Below are 7893 nucleotides of genomic sequence, written 5' to 3' on the forward strand. Positions count from 1 at the left end.
TACTGTTGATGATATAATAGACCTTTTGCGCTAATTTTAATCCAGATAGGACTTGGAAAAAATTTGATCGATTTCTAAGTTTCCTAAAAATGTTCAAAAAAGCAGTCTTTTATCACTTATTCGGCTACAGAAGTAGATTTCCAGCACTTCTTCTCAATGCAAAAATCCCGTCAGACGGGCCGTTGACGGGCTACTAACGTTTAAAATTTTAAATAATTGGTAATTGATGATGGAGAATTTTGAAAAAATTAATTAACGATTCTGTTCATGTTATAAACATTGTCCTAGAATTTCAAATGTTTCCATCCAAAATTGAAAAAGTTATATCATTTTTTCAAATTAGATTCCAGTTTGTGCTAAAAATCATGTCACACACCAAGCCTATGAAATAATTTTCAAGTTTTAAATTCAAATAATAATAAACTAGGTACTATTTTATTGATTCCAACATTATTTCAGTGGAAGCACAAATATAGATTTCCCCCATAAAGAAATCATTAATCCGTCCCAGAAATATAGACTGTTTTAATGTTAACAATAAAGATTGTCTATATCAATAACTTTGAAACTCCCGGGGTAATTCATGCTTGTGCACTACTGTGCTTGAGCGACAGCCATTAAAGATGTCCTGTGCTCCTGTCTCCTTCAGTTTTCAGTAGTTGAAGGTGAAGTTCGTTCATTGTTTGTTTATCCTTTATTTTATCGCATCATCAAGTTGATGATAATTTTTGATTGCTGAAGGTCTTAAATTAAGGTAAGATCATTCATTTATGTCTAGGATATTTATTGATAAGTTTAATAGCATACAGAAGTTACCTACTAAACAAAGCTGTTTAGCCTAGTTTTGGCAAAGCGTTATTCCCCAGATAAATTTGTAAAGCACATGTTGTTTTTAAAAGCACTATGGTAAATAATTATGTTAGGCCCTATTAATAACCCTGATACAACATTAATTGCAATGTTTAGTGTGTATAAGTTAATTTTTTCCATTTTTAAACCCAAACAGTTGATTTAACCAACTGTTAACATTGTTGGTACCGTACCTTAAACTTGTAAAACAACTATCAAGTGTGGTTTTGATTTTATGATTTAGGTAATAATTTTTAAACTAGTGATTATATGATTCAGTAGTATCATAATAGATTGATTTAATTATTATGAATGTTTAAGATATAAGAAGCTATTGTAAAATGTTACAATAATAAAGCTAATACCAGAATAGGCTTAGCCTACCCTCTAATAATATTAGTTATTTATAGGCATATTAGGGACTATGGTTACATTTGACCTAAGTAACTTTTTGAATACAGTATTTTGATTAGATAAAACATTATTTATTTCAATATGACTAGTATCAAATCAACCTCTTGAGAAATACTCTAAATAAACTGTAAATAGCAGCAATCATTCTTATTGATAGGCTACAATTTAATAATTAGTTCAGTACTATGTAAGGTCCTTAAATACTCCCTTGTATTGGTTTATTGTTTTAATACTATCAATTTATTAAAACCATATTAAATTATTACTTCAAAATTTCGGTGTAAATGCACGTCCAGTGCCAACATACCTGTCATCAAATTTTTGGTTGGGATCGATTATTAAGTATGCTATTTTGAGCACAAATTTAAACGACGGTCACTATTGTTTTTGAAATAAACTAAGTTCAAAGTAGCACAATTTTACATGCATTTAACCTATGAGTAGCAGCCATTTTATTATTGAAATCATCAAATTATGATATTCCCAATCTGAGTTTTCCTAACCCAAAGCTTTTCCTAACCTAAGCTTTATTAACCTAAAGCTTTTCCTAACCTTAGCTACTTATGGTTGCTACTTATAGCATAGGTTAAATGCATGTAAAGCTGTGCTACTTTGAACTTAGTTTATTTTGAAAATAGTGACCGCTGTTTAATTTTTTGATTTTGTGCTCAAAATATCATAGGCCTACTAAATCGATCCCATCCAAAAATTTGATGACAGGTATGTTGGCACTGGACGTGCACTTTAGCCAAAATTTCTTTCAATTAGATAATTGCTTTCATACATGTTCCATTTGATTTCAGACGAAGGTGGGAATAGAACTGCAGATACATATTATACTAAAATCCACCATGACAGATGAATATGATGCCAAGGATTAGATTTGAAAAAAGTTCTTCTCCTCTCTACATTTGATGAAAGCCATTTTCAGTAAGTTGCACTCTGTCTCCTCCAATAATCAAATTTTTCAACATACATAAACAAACTTACTTGTAACCTTAACAAACAAACTTAGGCTACCTACAATAGCCTATATTCAAGAATTACTGGAGCAGTTTTAAGATTTTATGTCAAGCCCTATTAATAACCCTAATATAACAGTAATTGCAATTTTTAGTGTGTATAAGTTGAATGTTTATCATTTTCAAACACTGAGGCCCGGTTGCACAAAAGCCGGTTAAATTTTAACTGTGATTAATTCCGCGAGAGCCAATCAGAGAAGCCGTTTTATCAAAAACGCATTCTCTGATTGGTTCTCGTGAAGTTAATCACGGTTAAAATTTAACTGGCTTTTGTGCAACCGGGTCTAATAGTTGATTAAACTGTTACCATTGTTGGTTAACTTCAAACTTGTAAAAAACTATCAAGTTAGTGGTTTTAATTTCATGATTCAATACATTTTAAGCTAGTGATTATATGATTCAGTAATATTATAATAGATTGATTCAATATCATGGATGGTTATGATATAAAAGAAGCTATTGTAAAATGTTACAATAATAGAACTATTCATAACACCACCTACTAATTATTAGTTACGGTATATTTATTAGGGACTATAGTTACATTTTTGTTAGGGACATGAACTAAATTTTTTTTTATATTTTGATTAGATGAAACCATATTTATTCCAATATGACCAGTATAAAATAACCCCCTTGATAAATACTTTAAATAAATTGTAAATAGAAGCAATCCTTCTTATTGATAGGCTACAATTTGATAATTAGTTCAGTACCGTACTATGTAAGGTCCTTGAAAACTCTCTTGTATTGGTTTATTGTTATATCATTTACTATCACTTATAAAATTCCTCTCAATTAGAAAATCGCTTTCATACATTTAATGTATCATTTGATTTCAGGCAAAGGTGGGAATAGAACTGCAGACGCATATACCAAAATCCACCATGACAGACGAATATGCTGCCAACTACAGTTTTAGATTTAAAACTCCTTTCTACATCTGATGGAAACCATTTTCAGTAAGTTGCACTATACTATTTCCTAATCACTAAAGCAGTTTTAAAATTTTAAAATGATAACTTTATAATTGAATAGGCTCAGATTTTTAATTTCATATGAAGCAAAAATTTATTGTAAAACAAGCTGCAAATTAGTATAGTAATTTCCAAAGAACCATATTGGAGACTTAAGTCACAATAAATCTCAATAATGTTGGATATGTTATAAGAAGTTTGACGAATGAGTGAACTGGCAGAAGTGTGAACCGCGGCTGGAGTCGGTTTAAGGTTGTGCAAAGGCTAAAAATAAAATTTATACTGGTGATATTTTTCAAAGTTTTTCGGTTTGTATATCATCAACCTATCAAAATGAAAAGGTATTCTCAGGAAAACATTTTTTCCGATCATTACTTTTTGAGATATGAGAGCCTAAAGTTTGAATTTTTGGGACAGAACATTAAAATTCGATAAAAGATAAATCCTTGAGATTTAGAGGATAGATTCTTCATAGTATTGTTGAACTATTAAAAAAATATTTTCTGAAAATATCCATTTTATTGAAAATACAAGGTTTTTGGGCCACTCTGTATCTATATAGAACAAGACAATTATTTATCATGCAAATATTGGTTGGTTCTGAATTTATTTATCCTTTTGTGGATACAATCACAAATCATAAAAATATAATTTGGAAAGAATAGCAGGCTTTGCCCAAAACTATTTTATTCTCAAATTTTGATAATGAATAATATGTCCCAAAATGTTTTTATAATTTTACTGCTGAAAGTTCAAGTTTAATTTTCATAGATGTTTAAAAAAATATAGGTATAAAAATCAGAAATAAAATATAAATTACTAGCAGGCCCTCTTTTTCATGTCTATATTGACTGGACTAATATGGTTGCAACTTTAAGTGAGTTAGTGTGAACGCATTACTGGGATAAAACATACCTATAGTCTTTTTTCTTTAGGGCTACTTTTGAATAATACTTGAGAATAGAAATCAAAGAAAAATAAAAATAATATTATTCTAATATTTTTATTTCTAAAAAGAAATATGCCAATTTTAAAATGGGTACTTGAATTTCTGTTTTTATTCACATACCTACAGGTATGGTTTGAAAAACAAATACGGCTATCTACTACAGTGCAGTGTAAATATTGCCTAAAACGCTAACCTTGCTAACATATAAAAATTAACATACAATAAAAATAAGTAACATCCATTTTGACTTGTTTTGGACTTATTTTAAACAATAATATGACAAAATGAAGCGAACTTATTTAATTTTATGCTGGTCGTCCAATAATATTTAAAAATGATTGTTTATTATTTGACAATTGTTTGTGAAAATTGATAGTTGTATCGTCGCCCGGAATGCTAGTTGCAAGCATTTGTATTAATGATATTTGTTTAAGACTTTATTAATTGACATATACCTAGAACCAATTTAGCGAAATCATGGAACTGTTCACCATGGTTACAATTTATTCTTAGAACGTTGAACTGTCTGGTTACTAATAATTATTTCAGTTGTCTACTGGAAAGCGTAGTGCCAACACGTTGCTCTTGTATTGTGTTTTTGTTTCTGCTCAGTGCAGTATTAGCCTATTGTTATTATTGACGATTATTAGTATATTTTATTGATTATTTTCATGGGACACAAATTTACAAAGGAAATACCATATATTATTCACAAATAATATAACATTAATTATTCATGAAATTATTCAACTACTTTACAGTACAGTAGTGTAATGCGCTTTATTTTTTGATAAAATAACAGCATTAAAGTCATTAAAAGTCATGATTATCTATTTTTTTTATCATAATTGGGATAAATAAAAATCTTTATAATGTTTAAATGATGTTCATATATTCTTAGGGCTTATCTAGACTGTTTATTTTTGTGATAAAGCTAGGCAACCGTTGATGGGTTCGCATTGCTATGTTTCAGGAGTTGTTGATAAAATAACGTTAATATCCTGAAATTCCTAAAGAAGCTGTTAGTTCTTTCCACAGACTTCATAAGGATAAAATTTCTAAATGAGAATAGAATCTGTTTAAGAGAAAGAACTAAAACGATGCAGAAAAAACTAATAGAAAGTACAAAAACGTATTTGAAATGGTATTATCAAATCAAATTGTGTGTTCAAACGATTTGTTTTAGACTCGCCGGTAACATTTATAGGATTTTTACTGAAAATTAGTTTGATATTGTTTCAAAGGGGATAAAATGCTGAACATTTTGATGTCAATCACTTCTATGTAAAGTTGATGGTTGATTTGCTATGAGGGCTCAAAGTTGGCATTTTTACATTTGAATGCATGTTAAGCCAGGGCGAGAGGTCGCAGCATGACGTCACACCATAGCAGGCTGCGGTCTCCACGCGTCTTATGTGATCAAGGCAACCTACTATTATACTATTCTTGAGTTTTTTCCAATTATAAGGAAATAGCAGTATCATCAAAGGCCAATGACATACATATTCATCATAAAATTCATCATTAGTAAATTATTATTATTGATCATGTTTTCAAAGTATAAAAATAAAAATCCAAGAAAATATTTGACTTACAGATAGAAAATTTAAGTGTCCAATATGATGTGAAATGAAAATAGTTCATTCAATAAACTTATTTGTGAATAAAACAATCATGTCAAAAAGGCTTTCTTTTATGAAAGTATGGAATAATCATAAATTAGTAGTCCCAATACATGTGGAGAAATTGCAAATCAGTTACTTGAATCAAAGAAGAACTCATCGTTTCGTACACTTCACCGCTTGCTCCCAATACTCTTTTCAAATTTCTTCTACATGTTTGCCTTTTTGCAACCAATGTCCAATCACTGCTACCCAAAGACGGAACCTCCTTCAAACACAGTTTTTCAACAACCTTTGAAATTCAACGATACATATGCACATATACAGAGTGAGTCATATGTATGGGAACCCTTCAATAATTTGGAGACTGTTGTAGATATAATTCTGTAACTTTCAGGATCAGTTATTGATAGAATAAGCTTTAAATTCGAGAAAATGTGATTATTCAATTGCAAATTATTGTTGATTCTATTAAATCATTCACTATGAAGAGATAGCAGACCTCATGTGTGTCTCCAGCGTTATTACCCTGTCACCAGCTGGCTCAAATCACTGAATAGTAGACTTGAGATGCGCGGGAACATTAGCGTCAGGTGATCAATTTTCATAACGGCAAGGAAAGTTGTGTGAGTGCGCCACACCAGATTTTTACATTTCATTTCAAAAGATGCTCCCGAAATGTTCCCCTTTATTATCTCGTTTGACAGTGTGCCAAACTGTCATAAATGTAAATGAGATGTCCTTATGAAGGTCTAAGTCAACCACTTATGAGGGGTTGAAATCCATTTATGTATGTCAAAAGGTAGAGTATTTGACCAATAACTTATCCTGAAAGTTACAGTATGTATATCAGTCTCCAACTTATAAAAGTTTTTAAGCTACATAATCAGCATTCTGAGAATTGATTACCGAGAAATTTTATATTTTACTCATAATAACCTATTAAGTTATCCCACTAAACTGTACATTTCATATTTTACAGGACCAAGAGTAGAGAGACTACGCCTCATGAAGCTCAAATCGAGGACGATAGCAGTTCAAAGTAAAAATATATAATTAGTTATAAATTGAAAGTTCAATTTTTGTAATATTTAATAAAAATCATTGCATTTTATTGAAAATAATGCTTTCTTATTTACATTTTTCGCTCATATAGTAAATACTCTGAAGTTAAGCTTTAAAGAAAATAAACTAATATAGATATTAATATATAATATTAATATTTTAATAGATATTCAAAGTAATAATTGATGTGTTACTCAGATGTATATGAACTGTACTCCATTTGAGGTGTTGCAAGCATAGAGGGCTGTTGAACTAGAGCAGATTTGATTTTATTAATTCATCGAATGGCGAGTGACTCATGCACTGCTCCCTCTCAGGACAGTCTGCAAGCTGTTATTGGTTAGCAGAGGTCGATCTCGACTCAATACAGCTACAGAGACAGTTTATAGACTGCCCTGACAGGAGAGAATGAATAAGTAATTTGCCATTCACAGGAGAATTTTAAAGAATATTTCAATTTGAATAATATTAAAAATATAAAATATATATTAATAATCTGATTCAGTGCAATCCAATATAAATGCTTAATCATAATTCAAATTTCATCCAGAATTTGAAATAAATCTGTAATTCTTATTATTCATGATTCAATTATTCTTCCAAACTAATGCTCCAATCTTACTATTGCCTTAATACTCTATTTCTATACTCAGTGGACATCCATACATTCTATATATAGATGAAATCTATATAATATATATATATATATTATATAGTCTATATATATATATATATATTATATAATCTATATATTAATAAAATCTATATAATATATATATTATATAATCTATATATTATATATAGATTTCATCTATAATTATATAGAATGTATGGATGTCCACTGAGTATAGAAATTGAGTATTAAGGCAATAGTAAGATTGGAGCATTAGTTTGGAAGAATAATTGAATCATGAATAATAAGAATTACAGATTTATTTCAAATTCTGGATGAAATTTGAATTATGATTAAGCATTGATATTGGATTGCACTGGCC

At 29.6% G+C, this 7893-nt stretch overlaps 1 long non-coding RNA gene across 2 annotated transcripts; it reads left to right on the forward strand.

Annotated features, from left to right (window-relative positions):
• The first annotated feature begins 597 nt into the window (after positions 1-597).
• Positions 598-6954, forward strand: LOC111058318. 2 transcript variants are annotated; one of them, XR_005573338.1, is made up of 4 exons: positions 598-754; positions 2067-2193; positions 3128-3247; positions 6816-6954. It is a non-coding gene; the product is annotated as an uncharacterized LOC111058318 (long non-coding RNA). The 2 variants fall into 2 exon arrangements; XR_005573337.1 differs by lacking the exon at positions 598-754 and having other exon boundaries at positions 1955-2193.
• The last annotated feature ends 939 nt before the right edge of the window (positions 6955-7893 follow it).

The sequence above is a fragment of the Nilaparvata lugens genome, chromosome X, assembly GCF_014356525.2.
Source record: "Nilaparvata lugens isolate BPH chromosome X, ASM1435652v1, whole genome shotgun sequence".
Taxonomy (NCBI): Eukaryota; Metazoa; Arthropoda; class Insecta; order Hemiptera; family Delphacidae; genus Nilaparvata; species Nilaparvata lugens.